The sequence below is a fragment of the Trichosurus vulpecula genome, chromosome 2 (genome assembly GCF_011100635.1).
Source record: "Trichosurus vulpecula isolate mTriVul1 chromosome 2, mTriVul1.pri, whole genome shotgun sequence".
Lineage (NCBI taxonomy): Eukaryota > Metazoa > Chordata > Mammalia > Diprotodontia > Phalangeridae > Trichosurus > Trichosurus vulpecula.
Window position 1 is genome coordinate 205,561,613 of NC_050574.1, and position 21,613 is coordinate 205,583,225.

The 21,613-nt window shown below is 35.6% G+C and overlaps 1 pseudogene; it reads left to right on the forward strand.

Annotated features, from left to right (window-relative positions):
* The first annotated feature begins 20,485 nt into the window (after positions 1-20,485).
* LOC118838829 lies at positions 20,486-21,133 on the forward strand (annotated as a pseudogene).
* The last annotated feature ends 480 nt before the right edge of the window (positions 21,134-21,613 follow it).

Consider the following 21,613-nt stretch of genomic DNA (forward strand, 5'->3'; position numbering starts at 1 on the left):
TCTTAGAGTATATTCCTATCAGTATGCAGGCATGTGCTAACTTCTCATAACACTTGAAGATCGATGTTTTCTGTCAACACACTAATGAAAGTTACTTGGTTTTACCTCTCCTTCTCTGTGCCTACAAGAATTAGATGAAAATGCCCTTGACATTTTAACTGATTTCGAGGGATCTTCAGATGTGATAAATAGTTTAATATCCTAACTGCTAGACTTTCAGACAATGTACTTCAAAGAAAGAAGCAAAAATATAAGTGTTGTGTAGGTACAATAGACAACATATTGATAAATTGGAGTTAACCACTTTGGTATTTTATCCTCTAGCTTGGCAGTAGAATCTCAAAACATTCGGATTTTATTTGACCTTTTTTTCCCAAAAGGCATGACTTATTGAGGCAAATTCAGGAGAAAATAGATGGTATAGTGTTCAATTGCTCATCCATCTATCAAATACATGTTGATATGTACAAAATGATCTATCAATATTCAAAGGAATAAAAGGCAACTAAATAGAGTAGTGGATAGAGAGCTGGATTTGGAGTCACAAAGACTTGAATTCAAATACAGGTTAAGATGTTTGTTACCTGGTGACCCTTAGCAAGACAATCTCAGTCTGTATCAGTTTCTGTATCTGTGAAATGGAGATATTAATAGCCTCTGACTCCTAGAGTTCTTATGAGGATAAAAGAGATAGTATTTGTAAAATATTTTGCAAATATAAAATGCTATATAAATGCTAGTTTTATTGTTACTAGTCACTCCCAAGTATCTTATAAAAGACAAAGGAAATTTACAATAATAACTATTGTAAAAGAGTATGTGTTGTAGAAGGAATGCTGAACTAGAATCAAAAGTCTTGTGCCTGAGTTGCCACTTAAAAACCATGTATGATCATTGGCAATTTACTTTATCCTTCTTGGTTTTACTTTCTAGAAGGCTCAGTTTGAGCTCTGTCTTCTAAATTTTGCCTGTCCTAGTGCCCCAATTTCCAGTGCCATCCCTCCTTCTACTACCTTGTATTTATTCTGTATATACTTGTGGATACCTTTGTATGTGGACATCTTATATCCTCTGTTATAGTTTCATTTTTGTATTTTTTCCTTCAACACCTAGCAGGGTGATGGTCACATAATAAGAACTTAATAAGTGCTTGTTGATAGATGGAAATGTGAAATTTAGAAAAAAATGGTTCTTTTATAGGATTAGTTTAAAAAAAACTTAACTTGGGTAGACACATGGAATAAAATATATCCTCAGAATTTTACATGCTATCTTTCAGCTAAGGAAATTTCTCATGGTCAGTTAAAGATCAGAGAAAAATGGAAACACAGCGGTGGAATCACTAATCTAGTTTAGCCATAGTAACAATACTTATTTATAGGCACCAACCCACATGTTGTCAACCACAGATTCAGTGATACTTGAGTTTAGGGAGAAGGATAAAAAAGAACGCTCTCTTTTCTAGTCCCTCCTACACCGATGTCAGCATAATCTGCCCCCAAAGCAGTCTTAAGTATGTCACTATGTCTTCATGTTAGGACAAAGCTGCCTAGAGTTGCAACTAGCTCCAGGTCCCAAATCATTCCTGCTCTCATTCAACCATTGACTAAGACACCAGGCTTAGAATAAAGGGCATTTTGCTATGTGCCCTGCTGCCACATGTGTCATGAAGAAGATGTTGCTTAAATTATATCTTGAAACAAAAGAGGTATTCTAAGAGGCAGATTTCAAAATATCCTTATGTCTGATCAAGGAACCAAAATTCATTCAGCTTCCTAGCTTCATAACCTAACTTTAGCATTATCTTTAACTCTTTGCTCTCCCTCATCCCACATTTGCAGTCAGTGGCTAAATCTTACCATTTCTACCTTCCGAGTATCTCTTGTGTCTGACCACTTTTCAATACTCATGCAACTACTACCTTCATTCATATCTTAATCATGTTGTGCTTAGACTATTGCATCAGCTTCCTAATTGATCTCCCTGTGTGGTGTCTCTCTACATTCTTGTTCTTTCTCCATAGTCCTTACCATCAAAGTTTTCCTCAAGAATGTATCTGATCAACCCACTCAAGTAGCATCCTATTACCTAGAGGATAAAATATAAATTCTTCCATTTAGCTTTTGAAATTTGTCAGGACCTGGCCTCAACCTATATTTTTAGCTTCAGTAGACATTAATACCCCTCTCACACTCTGCAGTGCAGCCCAACTCACATTCTTTACTTTTTCTTTCACATAACACTGCATCTTCCTTCTTGGTGACCAGGCCAACAATTCTCCACCTAATGGACTCTCTATTCCTGGATAGAATCCCTTCTCTTACTTCCTAAAAAATATGTATAGATATTCGTAAAAGTATAAGGAGATTTTCTTTGCCTTTATAACAAAATATAAAATTTTTGCTAGTGGTAAAAATAGTTCTGGCCTTTCAATAAAATAAATGAACTAAAGAATATAGTTTGTAAAATGTGAATTAAGGACCTTCCCTCTCCATTTTGAATTCCATGACTCAAGGAGGAGATACAATTCAAGCACTACCTTCAACAGGATGTTTTTACTAATGCTCTTGACCCTCCAACTTCTAACAACCATCACCCAAAACTATTTTATTTCTATTTAGTAGTTAAATATAGCTCTTTATCTTTATTCTATGTATACTTTTCCTTCCTTATACTTAATCCTTATTCTATATATACTTTTATGAATATAGGTTCTTCCTATTATGCTGTATACTCCTTGAATGGAGGAAATGTTTCATCTCTTGTATTTTTAGCTACCCACTCCTCAACCCACTCAATATCTGGCATAGTGGCTAGCATTTAGTAGTTGCTCAAATATATAATTGTTATTTATTTATTTATTTTTAATTTACAACATTCAGTTCCACAGGTTTTTGGGTTCCAAATTTTTCTCCATTCCTCTCCTATCCCTCCCCCCAAAGATGGCATGTAATCCAATGTACATTCTACATTTACCTTCTCATTGAACTTATTTACAAAGTAGTTCAGTTGTAAAGAAGAATTATAACCAATGGAATGAATCATGAGAGAGGAGAAATGAGACCAAAAAAGAAGGAAAAAAAGATGGCAAATAGTTTGCCTCAATCTGCATTCAGACTCCATAATTCTTTCTCTGGATGTGCGTAGCTTTTTCCATCAAGAGTCTTTTGGAACTGTCTTTGAACATGGAATTGATGAGAGGATTCAAGTCTATCAAACTTAGTCCTTACAGATACTGTGTATCTGTAATCATGTATAATGATCTACTGGTTCTGCTCCCCTCACTCATGCATCAGTTCTTTCCAGGTTGTAATGAAGTCCATTAGCTCCTCATTTCTTATAGCACAATAGTATTTCATTATATTCATATACTACAACTTGTTCAGCCATTTCCCAATTGATGGCATCCTCTTGATTTCCAATTCTTTGCCACCACAAAGAGAACTGCTATAAATATTTTTGTACATACGGGTCCATTTCACACTTGTATGATGTCTTTGGTATATAGCCCTAGAAGGGGTATTACTGGGTCAAATGGTATGCACATTTTTGTAGCCCTTTAAGCATAGTTCCAAATTACTCTCCAGAAAGGCTGGATCAGGTCACAACTCCACCAATATAGCAATATTCCAATTTTCCCACATCCTCTCCAGCATTTACCATTTTCCTGTTTTGTCATGTTAGCCAATCTGACAGGAGAGATGTGGTGCCTAAGAGTTGTTTTGATTTGCATTTCTCTAATCAGTAGTGATTTAGAACATTTTTTTTCATATGATTATAGGTAGCTTTATTTTCTTCCTCTGAAAACTGCCTGTTCATATCCTTTGACCATTTATCAATTGGGGAATGACTTGTATTCCTATAAATTTGGTTCAGTTCCCTGTATATTTGAGAAGTGAGGCCTTTATCAGAGACACTGGTTGTAAAGATTTTTTTCCAATTTTCTGCTTCCCTCCTAATCGTTGTTGCATTGCTTTTTTTATACCAAAATTTTTTGATTTAACATAGTCAAAAATATCCATTTTGATTTTTATAACGCTATCTCTTGTTGGGTCATGAATTCTTCCATTTCCCATAAATCAAACAGATAAACTATTCCTTGCTCTCCCAAATTGTTTATAGCATCAGCCTTTATTCCTAACTCATGAACCCATTTTGACTCTATTTTGGTATACAGTGTAAGGTATTGGTCTATGCCCAGTTTCTGCCATACTATTTTCCAGTTTTCCCAGCATTTTTTGTGAAATAGTGAATTCTTAACCCAGAAGCTGTATTCTTTGGTTTATCACAGCAGATTGCTATAGTTGTTGACTATTGTGTCTTGTACACTTAACCTATTCCACTGATCTACCACTCATTTCTTAGCCATTACTGGGTAGTTTTGATGACTGCTGCTTTATAGTACAGTTTAATATCTGGTATGGCTAGGCCACCTTCCCTAGCATTTCTTTTCATTAATTTCCTTGATAATCTGGACCTTTCTTCTTCCAGATGAATTTTGTTATTATTTTATCCAGCTCTGTAAAATAATTTTTTGTTAGTTTGATTGGTGTGGCACTGAATAAGTAAACTAATTTGGGTAAAATTGTCATTTTTATTATATTAGCTCAGCCTAACCATGAGCAACTGACATTTTTCTATTTATTTAGATCTTACTTTATTTGTGTGAAAAGTGTTTTGTAACTGTGTTCATGTAGGCCCTGGGTTTATCTTGGCAGGTAGACTCCCCAATATTTTATAGTGTCTACAGTGACTTCAAATGAAATTTCTCTTTGTATCTCTTGCTGTTGGACTTCATAATATATAGGAATGCTGAGGATTTATATGGGTTTGTTTTGTATCCTACATCTTTACTAAATTTTTTTTATTATTTCAAGTAGTTTTTTACTTAATTCTCTAGGATTCTCTGAGTAAATCATCATATCATCTGCAAGGAGTACTAACTTCATTTCTTCTTTGCCTATTCTAATTCCTTCAATTTCTTTTTCTTCTCTTATTGCTAAAGCTAATATTTCTAGGACCAAATGGAATAATAGGGTGATAATAGATTCACCCCTGATCTCCTTGGGAATGTATCTAGCTTATTCCCATTACAAGTAATGCTTGCTGATGGTTTTAGGTAGATGCTATTTATAATTTTAAGGAAGGCTCCATTTATTCCTATGCTTTCTAGCGTTTTTAATAAGAATGGGTGTTGTATTTTGTCAAAACCTGTTTCTGCATTTATTGAGATAATCATATGCTTTCTGCTAGTTTTATTGTTGATATGATCAATTATGCTGATAGTTAAATCCTACCTGGTCATAATGTATTATTCTCATGATAAGTTGCTGAAATCTTTTTGTTAAAATTTTAATTAAAATTTTTGCATCAATATTCATTAGGGAAATCGGTCTATAATTTTCTTTCTCTGTTTTGACTCTTCTTGGTTTAGGTATTAGTACCATATTTGTGACATAAAAAGAATTTGGTAGGACTCCTTCTTCACCTATTTTCCCAAATAGTCTATAAAGTATAGCAAATAATTGTTCTTTAAATCTTTGATAGAATTCACATGTAAAACCATCTGGCCCTGGAGATTTTTTTCTTAAGGGTTTCATTGATGGCTTGCTCAATTTCTTTTCCTGAGATGGGGTTATTTAGGTATTTTACTTCCTCTTCTATTAACCCGGGCAATTTATATATATATATATATATATATATATATATATATATATATATATATATATTTTAAATATTCATCCATTTCCCTAAGGTTGTCAAATCAAATTTATGGGCATACAATTGGGCAAAATAATTCCCAATTATTGTTTTAATTTACTCTTCATTGAAGATGAATTCACCCTTTTCATTTTTGATATTGGCAATTTGGTTTTCTTCTTTCATTTTTCTAATCAAATTGACCAAAGGTTTTCCAACTCTATTGTTTTTTTGGTAAAACCAGCTCTTGGTTGTATTTATTAGTTCAATAGCTTTCTTGATTTCAATTTTATTAATCTCTCCTTCGATTTTCAGTATTTCTAATTTGGTATTTAATTGGGGATTTTAAATTTGTTCTTTTTCTAGCCTTTTCAGTACCATGCCCAATTCATTAATCTCATTTTTAATCTATTTTATTCATTTAAGCATTTAGAGATGTAAAACTTCCCTGAAAAAACTGCTTTTGCTGCATCTCATAAGTTTTAGTATGTTGCCTCATTATTGTCATTCTCTTGAATGAAGTTATTAATTGTTTCTATAATTTATTCTTTGACCCACTCACTCTTTAGGATTAGATTGTTTTGTTTCCAATTAATTTCTAGTTTATCTTTCCATCATCCTTTATTACAAATAATTTTTTATTGCATCATGATCTGAAAAGGATGTATTGACTATGTCTGCTTTTCTGCACTGGATTGTCAGGTTTTTATGCCCTAGTACACGGTCAATTTTTGAGTATGTGCCATGTTCCACTCAGAAAAAAGTATATTCCTTTTTCCCCCATTCAGTTTTCTCCAGAGGTCTATCATATGTACCTTTGCTAAAATTCTATTCACCTTCTTAACTTCTTTCTTGTTTATTTTGAAGTTAGATTTATTTTATTTATTTATATAAATTCAGAGAGGGGGAGGTTGAGGTCCCCCACTAGTATAGTTTTGCTGTCTATTTCTTCCTGTTACTCTCTTAACTTCTCCTCTAAGAATCTGTATGCTATACCACTTGGTGCATATATGTTATGTAATGATATTGCTTCATTGTCTACGGTGACTTTTAGCAGCATATAGTGTTCTTCCTTATGTCTTTTGATTAGATCTATCTTTGCTTTTGCTTTGTCTGAGATTAGGATTGCTACCCATGCTTTTTTTCACTTTAGCCAAAGCATAATATATTGTACTCCAGCCTTTTACCTCTGCCCTGTGTGTATCCCCCTGTTTCAAATGTGTTTATTGTAAACAACGTATTGTAGGATTATGTTTTTTAATCCTTTCTGCTATCTGCCTCTGTTTTATGGGAGAGTTCATCCCATTCACATTCACAGTTATGATCACTACCTGTGTCTTTTTCTCCATCCTATTTCCCCGACCCCTGTTTATCCTTTTATTTCTCCCTTCTCTCTTCCACTCCTCAAAAGAGTTTTGCTTTTGACCCACACCTTCCTCAGTTTACCCTCCCTATTCATTCCCCTCCCTTATCTTTCCCCTTTCCCCCTTGTTACTTCTTCCCTTCCTTCTGACCACCATCCCCCCTTTTCTTTCCCCTTTCTCCTCCTATGGTCTATTGTACAAGTTAGATTTCTATACTTACCAGAGTATATTATTCCCTCTTTGAAACAAGTGCAATGATAGTAAAGCTAAATACTGCTTATCTCCCCCCACCTTCTTTCCCTCTACTATAATATGTTTTGTCCCTCTTCATGTGATGTAATTTGCCTTTTTCTACCACCTCCTTACCTCTTCTCCCAGAACCATTCCTTTACACCCCTTAACTATGTTTGTATTATTATATCAGTTATTTTATACTGACATCTTCGGTCTATGTGTATCCCTTTCATTTGTCATAATAACTGTACTATTCTCAACATTGACATGTACATATATATAATATATGCATATTATATATATATAATATATGCACATTATATATATATAATATATATAAAATAATATAATCCTATATAAGGATGTAAACAATTTGCCCTTATTGATTAACAAGGGTGTTTTTTACCCTTTTACCTTTTTATATCTCTCTTGAGTTTTGTATTTGAGGATCAAATTTTCCATTGAGCTCTGGCCTTTTCATTACGAAGGTCTGGAATTCCCTTATTTCATTGAATGTCTTTCTTCTTGCCTGAAAAATTATACTCAATTTTCCTGGGTGTTGATCCTTGATCCTACAGTCCCAGCTCCTTTGTCCTTTGGAATATCATATTCCAATTCCTCTTGTCTTTTAATGCAGAAGCTGCAAGATCCTGTGTGATCCTGACTGTAGTTCCACAATATTTGAATTGTTTTTTTCTGGCTGCTTGCAGTATTTTCTGCTTGACTGTAACAACAATTTGGCTAGCAGCTGCTGCTGAGGTGTAAGACACAATAAGACCAGCAACAAGAGCTGCCAGCACAGGTTCTTTTGATCTGCTTCTACCTAAAACCATCAACAAACTTTATTTGTAATGGGGATAAGCTAGATGCATTCCCAATAAGATCAAAGGTGAAACAAGGATGTCCACTATCACCCCTACCATTCAATTTGGTACTAGAAATGTTAGCTGTAGCAATAAGAGAAGAAAAAGAAATAAAGGAATTAGGATAGGCAAAGAAGAAACTAAATTATCACTTTTTCCAGATGCTATGATGATTTACTAAGAGAATTCTAGAGAATCAAGTAAAAAAGTACTTGAAATAATAAACAACTTTAGCAAAGTTGCAGGATATAAAATAACCCCAAATAAATCTTTGGCATTCCTATACAGTACTAACAAAGCCCAACAGCAAGAGATAGAAAGAAAAATTCCATTTAAAGTTACTGTAGACACTATAAAATATTGGGGATTCTATCTGCCAAGACAAACGCAGAGCCTATATGAACATAATTATGAAGCACTTTTCACGTGAATAAAGTCAGATCTTAAAAAAATGGAAAAAAAATATCAGTTGCTCAGGGTAAGGCTGAGCTAATATAATGAAAATGACAATTTTACCTAAATTAATTTATCTTTTCAGTGACATACCAATCAAACTACCAAAAAGTTCTTTTACAAAGCTGAATAAAATAATAACAAAATTCATCTGCAAGAACAAGGGGTCTAGAATATCTAGGGATTTCACCAAAAGTACTCAGAAAATTGGAAAATGGTGGGGCAGAAACTGGACATAGACCAATATCTTACACCATATACCAAAATAAAGTCAAAATGGGTTCATGATTTAGGAATAAGGGCTAATACTATGAGCAAATTGGGAGAGCAAGGAAGAGTTTACCAATCAGATTTATGAAAAAGCAAAGAATTCATGACACAACAAGAGACAGAGAGCATTACAAAATGCAAAATAGATAATTTTGATTATGTTAAATTGAAATGTTTTTGGATTAAAAAACCAATGCAACAAAGATTAGGAGGGAACCAGAAAATTGGGATAAAATCTTTACAGGTAGTGTCTCTGATAAAGGCCTCATCTCTAAAATATACAGGGAACTGAGACAAATTTATACGAATACAAGTCATTCCCCAATTGAGAAATGGTCAAAGGATATGAACAGGCAGTTTTCAGAGGAAGAAATTAAAGGTATCTATAGACATATGAAAAAATGCTTGAAAACACTGCTGATTAGAGAAATGCAGATCAAAACAACTCTTAGGTACCACATCCCTCCTGTCATATTGGCTAAAATGACAAAACAGGAAAATGATAAATGCTGGTGAGGAAGTGGGAAAATTGGAACATTGTTACATTGCTGGTGGAGTTGTGAACTGATCCAGCCATTCTGGAGAGGAATTTAGAACTATGCCCAAAGGGCTATAAAAATGTTCATACCTTGGGGCAGCTAGGTGGCACAGTGAGTAGAGCACTGGCCCTGGAGTCAGGAGGACCTGAGTTCAAATCCGGCCTCAGACACTTGACACATGTACTAGCTGTGTGACCTTGGGCAAGTCACTTAACCCTGATTGCCCTGCCAAAAAGCAAAAAGCAAAAAAAAAAAAAAAGTTCATACTCTTTGACCCAGCAATACCACTTCTAGGGTTGTATCCCAAAGAGATCACACAAGTAGAAAAGGACCCATATGTACAAAAATATATATAGTGGTTCTTTTTGTAGTAACAAAGAATTGGAAATCAAGGGGATGCCCATCAATTGGGGAATGGCTGAACCAGTTGTGGTATATAAAGTTAATGGAATACTATTGTGCTATAAGAAATGGGGATGATACAGACTTCATAATCACCTGAAAAAACCTGCATGATATATTGATGAGTGAGTGGAGCAGAACCAGGAAAACATTATACACACCCACAGATATGTCGATTCTGTGATGACTAACCCTGATAGACTTTGCTTTTCACAGCAATACAAGGTGCAAAGACAATTCCAAAGGACTCATGATGGAGAGAGCTATCTACATCCAGAGAAAAAACTATGGATTCTGACTGCAGATTGAGGCACACTTTATGCTTACCTTTTTTTCCCTTTTTTTCTCTTTTGTTTTTTTTTTTTTATTTTTTGGTTTTGTGTCTTCTTTCTCGTGATTTATTCCATTGGTCATAATTCTTCTGTACAACTTGACTTGTGTAAATAAGTTCAATGAGAAGTTATATGTAGGAGATATATTGCATTTCATGCCATCTTGGGAAGGAGGGGTGGGGGGAGTCAGGGAAGAATATCTGGAACTCAAAATTATGTGGAACTGAGTGTTGTAAACGAAAAATAAAAAATCTCCAAAAAAAGAATCCTTTAAATTCCTCTATTTCATTAAATGCCCATTTGTTCCCTGAAAGATTATACTCAGTTTCCTCAAAGATAATTCTCAGTTATAATGCTAGCTTCTTTACCATATTCCATACTTTCTGCTTCTTTAAAGTAGAAGCGGCTAAATCTTGTGTGATCCTGATTGTGGCTCCACGATATTTGAATTGTTTCTTTCTGACTGCTTGCAATGTTTTCTTCTTTTTATTTATTTTTTCTTTCTTTCTTTAATATTTTTAGTTTTCAGCATTGATTTTCACAAGAGTTTGAATTACAAATTTTCTCTCAATTTCTACCCTCACCCCAACTCCAAGATGGCATATATTCTGATTGCCTTGTTCCCCAGTCAGTCCTCCCTTCTGTCATCCCACTCCCCCATCCCCTTCTCTCTTACTTTCTATGCCCCATTGCCTGTATATCTTATTTCCTAGTTCCATGAAAAAAACTTTTTTTTGAACATCTGCTTTGAAAATTTTGAGTTCCAAATTCTCTCCCCTCTTTGCTCCCCACTCACCCTCCCTAAGAAGGCAAGCTATTCAACATAGGCCACATGTGTTTCATTATGTAAAACCCTTCCAAAATACTCATATTGTGAAAGACTAACTACATTTTGCTCCTTCCCATCTTATTCCTCTTTGTTCAATTTTCTCCCATGACCCTGTCCCTTTTCAAAAGTGTCTGCTTTTGATTACCTACTCCCCCTATCTGCCTTTCCTTCTATCATCCCCCCTTTGTTATGTGCTTCCTCCTTCTTTCCTGTGGGGTAAGATACCCAATTGAGTGTGTATGTTATTCACTCTTCAGGTCAAATCCAATGAGAGCAAGAATCACTCATTCCCCCTTACCTGCCCCCTCTTCCCTTCCTACAGAACTGCCTTTTCTTTCTACTTTTATGCAAGATAATTTACCCCGTTCTGTCTCTCCCTTTCTCTCTCTCTCAAGATTCCTCTTTCATCCCTTAATTTGATTTTATTTGTTAGATATCATCCCTTCATATTCAACTCACCCTGTGCCCTCTGTGTGTGTGTGTGTGTGTGTGTGTATATATATATATATATATATATATGTATGTATATACATATATATGTATATATATACAGTCACTTCAGTTACCCTAATACTGAGTTCTCATGAATTATACACATCATGTTACCATGTAGGAATGTAAACAAAACAGTTCAACTTCAGTAAGTCTCTTATGATTTCTCTTTCTGGTTTACCTTTGCATGCTTCTCTTTATTCTTGTGTTTGAAAGCCAAATTTTCTGTTCAGTTCTGGTCTTTTCACTGAGAAAGCTTGAAAGTCCTCATTTTATCAAAAATCCATATTTTGCATTAGAGCATTATACTCAGTTTTGCTGGGTAGGTGATTCTTAGTTTTAATCCTAGCTCCTTTGACCTTCAGAATATCATATTCCAAGCCCTTTGATCCCTTAATGTAGAAGCTTCTAGATCTTGTGTTATTCTTATTATGTTTCCACAGTAGTCAAATTGTTTCTTTCTGGCTGCTTGCAATATTTTCTCCTTGATCTGGGAGCTCTGGAATTTGGCAACAATGTTTCTAGGAGTTTTCTTTTTGGGATTTTTTTCAGGAGGTGATCAGTGGATTCTTTCAATTTCTATTTTACCCTCTGGCTCTAGAATATCAAGCACTTCTCCTTGGTAATTTCTTGAAAGATGATATGTAGGCTCTTTTTTGATCATGGCTTTCAGGTAGTCCAATAATTGTAAAATTATCACTCCTGGATGTATTTTCCAGGTCAGTGGTCTTTCCAATGCTATATTTCATGCTGTTTTACATTTTTTCATTCCTTTGGTTCTGTTTTATAGTATCTTGATTTCTCATCAAGTCACTAGCTTCCACTTGCTCCAATCGTGTTTTTAAGGTAATATTTTCTTCAGTGGTCTTTTGGACCTTCTTTTCCATTTGGATAATTCTGCCTTTCAAGGCATTCTTCTCCTCATTGGCTTTTTGGAGCTCTTTGGCCATTTGAGTTAGTCTATTTTTAAGGTGTTACTTTCTTCAGTATTTTTTGGGTCTCCTTTAGCAAGTCAGTGACTTGTTTTTCATGGTTTTCCTGTATCACTCTCATTTCTGGTCCCAATTTTTCCTCTACTTCTCTAACTTGCTTTTCCAAATCCTTTTTGAGCTCTTCCATGGCCTGAGACCTGTTCATGTTTTTCTTGGAGGCTTTTGATGTAGGCTCGTTGACTTTGTTGACTTCTTCAGGCTGTATATTTTGGTCTTCTTTGTCAGCAAAGAAAGATTCCAAAGTCTGAGTCTGAATCTGAGTCCATTTTTGCTGCCTGGCCATGTTCCCTGCCAACTACTTGACCCTTGAGTTTTTTGTCAGGGTACGACTGCTTGTAGAGTGTAGAGTACTTTGTCCCAAGCTTGAGGGGCTGCACTATTGTTTTCACAGCTATTTCTACACAGCAAGCTCTGCCACACCAGTGCTCCTTCCCCAAGAACTGCCAACCCAGTCCACAACTCAGATCTGAGCAGGCTCTGCACTCCCACGGGAATCCACCACTTAATTCCTCCCACCAGATGTGTCAGGGGCTGGAAGCAACTGCAGCTATAGTTCTGTAGCTGCACCACCTCTACTGCCCCTGGGGCAGTGGCTGAACCATGAACTCCTTTCACTGTGTCCCAGAAGTTTTTTCCCCCTAACCTTCTCTGTTTTCTTTGGTGTTTGTGAGTTGAGAAGTCTGGTAACTGCCACAGTTCACTTATTCAGTGTACTAGGGCATGTTCCAGCTGGCTACAGGTCTGGTTGATCCGGACCCATGCTTTGCTCTGCTCTGCTTCACTCCCAGGTTCATGAGGTAGACCTTACCCTGTGACTATTCAGGCTGTCCTGGACTGGAGCCCTGCTTCCCTCTGCTGTTTCGTGGGTTTTGCAGTTCTAGAATTTGTAGGTGTTTCAAGTGCCCTCGGGGAATGCTTTAGGTACATCCCTGCTTTCCAGCCACCATCTTGGCTCTGCCTCAGCAGTATTTTCTTCTTAATATGGGATCTCTGGGATTTGGCTATATTATTCCTGGGAGTTTTCATTTTGTAATTTCTTTTAGGAAGTTGTAGGCAGATTCTTTCAATTTCATTTTTACCCTCTATACCTAAGATATTGGGGCAGTTTTCCTTCATAATTTCTTAGAATATAATTTTTATGCTCTTTTTAATTATTATTCTTTGTATAATAAATTTTAAATTATCTCTTCTAGATCAATTTTGCAGGTCAGTTTTTGTTCTGATGAGATATTTCATGTTTTATTATTCATTTAAGAAAAAATTGAGCTCTAAATTCTCTCCATCTCAGGTCTTTACCACCCCTTGAGAAGGCAAATGATATGATATTGATTATACATATGATGTCACACAGACTATATTTCCATATTATCCATGGCGCAAAAGAATATACGTGAAAATACAGGAGTGATATGCTATTTCCGTCTCCAGCTCATTTTATAGATGAGGTACCGAGGCAAAAGGGTTAAGTGAAGTACCCATAGCTAGTAAATATCTGAGGCCAGATTTGAACTCAGGAAGATGAGTCCTCCTAACTCCAGGTGAAGCACTCTATCCACTGTGCCACACAAGTGTGGATTGTGTACCTAATACATCCCCCTGATCCACACTATATTCCTTAAACATTCCAAATTGTATTTATTATTAATGTTTTGTATTATAGCTTTAAATCAAACTACTGCTTGGCTATCTTCTTTTACGTTTTTCCCCACTGATTTCTTTGGTTTTTCCAGATGAAATTTATCATTATTTTTTTTGCTCCTACAAAATTAGTTGGATAATTGTTTCATATAGTGCCGAATAAATAAATTTACTTAGGTAAAATTGTCACTTATATTGCCTGGGACTACTGATGAACAATTAATATCTTTACAGTTTTTTAGATTTGACTTTCTTTTTGTGAAAACTATTTTATAATTGTGTTTATATAGTAACTTTGACACTTAGTAGATACATTATTTTAGGCCAATCATTTATTCTCTCATTGCCTCAGAAAACTCCCTAGGACCTAAATATTAATTCCTTAGTAAGTTGCTTTCTCTGGTGATAGAGAAAGGTGCCACAAGAAACTGTTTCATGTAGAGATGAACTTACAGACCATTCACATATTCCTGTATAGGCCTAAAGTTACCACAGTATTAATTCTTTAAAATGTTACATTATTTTTTTCATAAAGTTAATATTATTATTTGAATTTTATTATGAACAACAATATGTTGGTGTAAACACAGAATTTTTAGATTCTTGAACAAGCCCTGACTCCAGCAGAGTAAATGTAAATGCACACAATTTGAGAAGGCATAAGAGCATAAAAATAGTCAGGAGTCTTGGTTTAGAAGTAACCTTGAAAATAATTTCACTGTATATTAAAAAAAAAAAACAACAAACACGTTTGCTTTTCTTGACATGAAACTGCCCAAAAAGAGAGAAATGGCTTCTGCCATAGAATGATGCAAGAGACTACTACATTCTTGAGTTTATGATAATGAAAGAGAGAAATCTGGGCCTTGTTGGACGCACACCCTAGATTTGGAAAAAGCAGATTTCAAGGGGTTGAGAGAAAGGAGAAAGAGAGTCTTATGCTCTCCATTTCCTTAAAAAAACTTAACACAAGATTAATGGGAAGCTTTTACAAATAAAATGCTTAAGGCAAAAGAAGAAATTATCAAGATGAAGAGGAAGAGGGAGGAGTAATTTAAAGAGACTGATGTGCTTTCATGAAGAACTCACTGATATATTCCTATTTTAAATCCATTGAGAGAGGGTTGTGTATGTGGAAGGCTGCATACCAGGACAGATACAGTTGTTATATCAGTTGCATCAACTTGACTATTTTTTCCTTGGTCCAGAGGAGAGTCATGTTAGGTAAGGGACATTTATTGGGAAATAAAAATAGTATAAAAAACAAACAGAACCAGGGAAAACAATTTTATATAGACTAGTGAAGCAAGAACAAATAATTCAAAATGAATGTCAAATACTAGCATAATCTTATAACAAAAATATCAAGAGTGATAAAGCTCAGAAAGAAACTAAGGTAGGCTTATGGAACATGCTCCAGCTCATTTTCTTAGAGTCAGGTGGCTATATTTCCTGATCAGTATCCTAGGGTACCACAAGGGGCTTTTGGTGTGTTCTTTTCTCTATGCCCTGACTAAAGTTTCACCATCTATGTTTACTATCCCCCATTGTTACAGGCTAGTGATTTCTGCCTTATTTGCATTTAATCACTTAACATAAATTCACCTTTACAAAGCAATATTTACTTCTAAAATATAGCAGGATCAAATATACACACTTATTTATTTCTAAAAGACATAGGAACTATTACTCATAGATAGACAAGTATTGGTGTCTTGATGTTTTCCCTTTTCTGATGAAGACCCATTTGTCCCTCTGTAGTCAACCTAGTGACTCCCCCTTCCTGATTATGTACCATATTATTTTTCAGACTTAGTCTGGATACCCAATCAGCTTAGTCAAATGCAAGTAAAGCTCAAGTTCAATTCAAACTTTAGTTCAAACTCAAGTGATCCTCAGTCAAGTTCATATCCGAAAGCAGCACTACTGCTAAATGAGTTCTTGTCTCATAATACCATTGGACTGGGTCATCCTGAAGGCTACCCCTTGTTTTTTAAGGCATCAGTGCTGGGCAGACAGCAAAATCTGGCCTGAACTCAGTCTCAGGATTCTTGTGGCTTGATTTCTTGGGCAAAGAACAAACACAGAGGCCAACAACTGAAGGCTATTTATCATAGCCACTTGGCTTCAGAGGGTAGAAGTGCCCAAGGCATCTCCCCTTACCACCAGGTACTGCAAGAAAATGAATTAAACAACGAACAGAACAGCCAAGAGAGAATCAGAGAGAGAGAGAGAGAGAGAGAGAGAGAGAGAGAGAGAGAGAGAGACTGTAGAAGCCAGGTAAGCACCTTTTGTATGTCTCCACAACTGAATATTCACCAAGTGGTTAACAGTCCAGAGCCAGTTAAAAAATGTCTTCTTATGCTCCACAGTCTCTCCAAGGTACTCCCCTTCAACAACATCATGACACGAAAAGCAAACTCCTTGGCTTATCCACATGTAGAAACACCATCTGGGGCACTCAGTGAATGCTTCAGATCACCATTACACTAGAACAGCAATAACATTTTTAATTTTATTAAATTTTAAACTGATACTAGAGGAAAGAAAAAGATGGAAGAAGGAATAGCAGTGCTGGTTTGGGTAGGTGAGAAGGGAAAGCAGAAGTTAATAGTTTTCATTTTTTTTCTGTTTTTCATTCCAGGTAGAATTAACTTTGAACTTGGAAGAATAGAATAGACTAGAGTAAAGACAATGGGCGGTTGAAACTGCAAGTGAGAAGACAGTAACAAAATGCTTAGCTGTTCTCTGTCAATCAGTCAACCAATTAACATTTATTAAAATGCTGACTGTGCATCAGTCTGCTAGATGTTGGACATACAAAAATCAAAGTGACATAGGCTTTAGTTGGACTGTCAACTCGTAATGAGTCAGTGTTGTGACAGCTATGACATGGCTGTGACAGCCAAAAAAAGTTTATGCTGTAGAGATGAACTCTCTGCTGTATTCTTGCCCTGGGCAAAGAGCAGTGGGAATATTATTTTCAATTTTGTAAACCTGGTTTTAGTACAGGGCACCTAGATGGCACAGTGGATACAGTGCTAGGTCTGGAGTCAGTAAGTTCATCAGTTGTTTTTGGTCATGTTTGACTTGATTCTTTATCACCCCATTTAAGGTTTTCTTGGTAAAGATACTGGAGTGATTTGTCATTTCCATCTCCAGCTCATCTTATAGATGAGAAAACTGAGGCAAACAAGGTTAAGTGACCTGCCCAGGGTCACACAGCTAATAAGTAAAGAAGGCCAGCTTTGAACTCAGGAAGATGTCTTGCAGACTCCAGACAGGGCACTATATCTGTTGTGCCATGTAGCTTGACTTCAAATTAAGCCTCAGACATTTATTAGGTATTTGACATTGGACAGTTCATTTAACTCTGCCTCAGTTTCTTCATCTCTAAAATGAGTTGGAGAAGGAAATGGCAAACCACTCCAGTATCTTTGCCAAGAATAACCCAAATGGGGTCACAAATAGTCAGTTATGACTAAAATGATTGAACAACAAAAACATTTTGGTAAAGACATTTTTGAAATGGAGATCATCTACTGGAGGGTAACTAGATTAATGAGAGGACTAGACACAAAGCCATCCAATATTCATATCAAAGAACTATGAATATTTAATCAGGAAAAGGGAAAATTGAGGTGATACAAAATGACAATCTTCAAGTATTTGATGTGCTATCATAGAAGAGTAATTAGGGTTGCTTTTCTTCGCTTCAGATTTAGGAACTATTTGTGAAAGATGCAGAGAAGAATTAATTGATAAGTTAGGGAGAACTTGTTCCTCATATATATTTATTTTTAAATTTAATTTAATTTTTCCACACATTATCAAGCCTTTATTTTTTCTCCCTTCCTTCTCTCCCCTAAAAAGGCAAAAAAGGTATTTATATAGTTTGTATACTTTATTATATATTAGTTTTATATATTACTTTTATATAATATATTATATTACTTTTATATAATATACATATATATGTATATATATGTATATATACATATATATATAGTGCCTGCTGTGTTCTAGGAATATGCTAAGCATAATTTACAAGTATTATATCATTTGATCCTCACAATCTTAATTTTTAATTTGAAGAAAATGAGGCAAACTGAGGTTAAGTGAGTTGCCCAGGGTCTCACAACTAGTAAGTATCTGAGGATAGATTTAGACTTGGGTCTTCCTGACTTCAGGTCCTACACTCAAAACCAAACCCTTGTAACAAATATGCACAATCAATATCAAACCTTTTTAGAGAAAACCTCATTAGAGTTGTCCAAAAGTGCAACCTATTACTTTGAGGAGCAGTAGATTCTCTTTACAGGGGGGCTTCCAAACAAAGGTGAGCCCTTGTTGGGATCACAATCTATTAGGGAAAAAAGCAATGTGATAATGGGGGGTTTTGAACTGAACTGGGTAGCCTCTGGGACCTTTTCCTACTCTGAGATTCTGTGGCGCCTAGAAAATGCTGACACTCGAGAAAGGATTAATGCCCGTTTTCATTCTAAAATATCCTTGGTCAGGCTTTTACTATATGAAGCTCATTTTTGGCAGATGTTATGCAAGTCTCTGTGTTATAGAGGTCAGCTAGATTTATCTTTGTACGGAGGTGGATAGTTTTAAAAGTTACCCAAAATGCAAGCAAGCAGAATTTCATTAAAGCCTTATTAGATAATTTTATATAGGTCACATGACTTGAGCATAAACCTCCTTCTTTTCTTTGGATAGACCAAGTTCATGCTTTGATAAATCTGTGGTTTATTATGAAAAATGTCTAAGAAGCAGTGAGTCATATATATTCTAAAATATATAGCCATATTGGTGATTATGTATAAACCACAAATTAATACTTCTATCCTAGGCTAAAGTGTGTCATAGCTCCACATATTATAATAGTTTTTTTCCTCTATCATCACCACCACCACCACCACCACCACCACCACCACCACCACTACCACCACCACCACCAACACCACCACCACCACCACCTCAATCAATGGGATAATTGTACTTATGTTTCTTTCATTAACATTTAACAGCTTTGTTTTCCCAACTGTGCCCAATAAACCCTTTTCAAAAAGTGAACAGTGATAATTTGTTCAGTGACATCCAGCAATCACCATAAATATTTTATGAGATGAGATTGCAATTTGTAATAAAACAATGATAAATACAGCAGAAGGATACAACCAATTCTTGGGTATTTAGTAAAAAAGAAACAGAAGCAAAGAAGTATTTTCTTTTCTACTACTTTATGTAAAACTGTCATTGTCCTGAAAAGTAAATCTAGATCCAAAAATTTGTGAAAAAATAAAGTATCCTTTATATAATATTTCTGAACTGAACCACTCCCTGCATCCACTTAATTTAGTACTTCACCATGTTATTGTCAGTTTTCAAATTCTAGACACTTAATTGTCTCTTCTTTGGAATCCCTCCTATACATACGATAGATTATATATTTTGGCCTTGAAAACATCATCTGCCAATGTAGTGAGGCAGCTCTTTTAATATTTCTAGTCTTAGAGAGTTGCTTAAGGAGCTGAGAAATTAAGTGACTTGACCAAAGTCACACAGTTAGCATACATCAGAAGTGAAATTTGAAACCAGATTTTTGTTTTGAGTTTAGATCTCTATCCAGAATACAACCTTACCTCTAAAGACCTTTCTTGGAGCAGACAGGTATGCAGTGAATAGAGCACCAGCGCTGGAATCAGGAGGACCTGAGTTCAAATCTGGCCTCAGACATGTGGCACTTACTAGCTGTGTGACCTTGGTCAAGTCACTTAACCCCCAATTGCCTTGCTTTCCCCTCTCCAAAAAAAATAAAAATCTTTCTTATTTTAGGGGAAATGAAGAGGCTGTACTATACATTACTATTAAGAAATGTTCTCAAAATAGAAATCATCAATGATACCAAAGGATTGTTAATAAAGAATGCTGTTGGCATGCTGACAGGTAATAGACTAAATATTCACGTGACACACACTTTTGGAAATAACCCATATAAAAATTTTGGTTTTCTTAACAATGCATATTTATTACAGGGATTTTTCTTTTCTTTTTTGCTGGGTTGGAAATGTGGGAAGGAGAAAAGTCTACTTGATGATTAGGAAAAGTAAACCTATAATTCCTAACTTTTTATTAGTTTTTTTTAAACTTTTTTTAACATTTTTACTTAAAGTTTTGAGTTTCAAATTCTATTCTTCCTCCTCTCCCTCCCCTCTCCCTTACCTGAGATGGTAAGCAATCAGATATGGGTGAGGAATTATGTAAAATATTTCAATGTTAGTCATTTTGTAATGAAAGACTCAATTGAAAAAAGAAAAGAGATCATTCATTCAGGTGGAAACAAAGATGCTTTTGGAAGAACCATTGCGATGGCCACCCAAGGAGAACCCCAAGTGCAGTTCAAACTTGTATTAGTTGGAGATAGAGGTACTAGAAAAACATTTGTAAAATGTCACTTGACTGGTGAATTTGAGAAGAAGTACGTAGCCACCCCGGATATTGAGGTCCATTGTCTTGCGTTCCACACTAACAGAGGTCCTATTAAATTCAGTGTGTGGAATACAGATGGCCAAGAGAAATTTGGTCATCTGAGAGATGGGTATTACATCCAAGCTAAGTGTGTCATTATAATGTTTGATGTAACATCAAGAGTTACTTACAAGAATGTACCCAACTGGCATAGAGATCTGATATGAGTATGTGAAAATATCCCTATGGTGTTGTGTGACAAAGAAGTGGATACTAAGGACAGAAAAATCAAGGCAAAATCAATTGTCTTCCACAGGAAGAAGAATCCCCAGTACTATGACATGTCAGCCAAAAGTAACTACAACTTTGAGATGCCCTTCCTTTGGTTTGCTAGAAAACTTATTGGAGACTCTAATTTGGAGTTTGTTGCCATGCCTGATCTTGCACCTCTGGATGTTGTCATGGACCCAGCACTGGCAGCACAGTATGAGCAGGACTTACAGATTGCTCAGACAACTGCGCTCCTTGATGAAGTTGATGACCTGTAGGGAATGAAGCTAGAGCCCAGCATCAGAAGTCTAGTTTTATAGGCAACTGTCCTGTGATGTCAGTAGTGTAGCATGTTTGCCATTTTATTATACAGCTGAACAGAACATGTGCTTTATCTTTGGGATGCTTAAGGAAATGAATGAGCTTCAGAGTGAATGTAGCAGTTTAAAAAATATAATTCATATTTTGGACCTGTGTGTTTAGCTATTTTGGACCACATTTACATCCCCTTGAGTTTTAAATATAAGACTGCTGCAGTCCCATCATGATATTCAGTGATGAATCTTGTTTGTTACTGTCATTCCCATTCCCTTTGCATTTAGCTCATAACGAAGTTATATTTCAAGTATCTAAGCAAGCGAACTCTTATCCCTTGTTTACAATAACCATTTTAAAACCTGTTTTGTAAGGTCGGTGGTAGATGTGTACCGTGTTAGTATTTAAATGCCTTCATGTTTTTATGACTAGTTGTTTTAAAA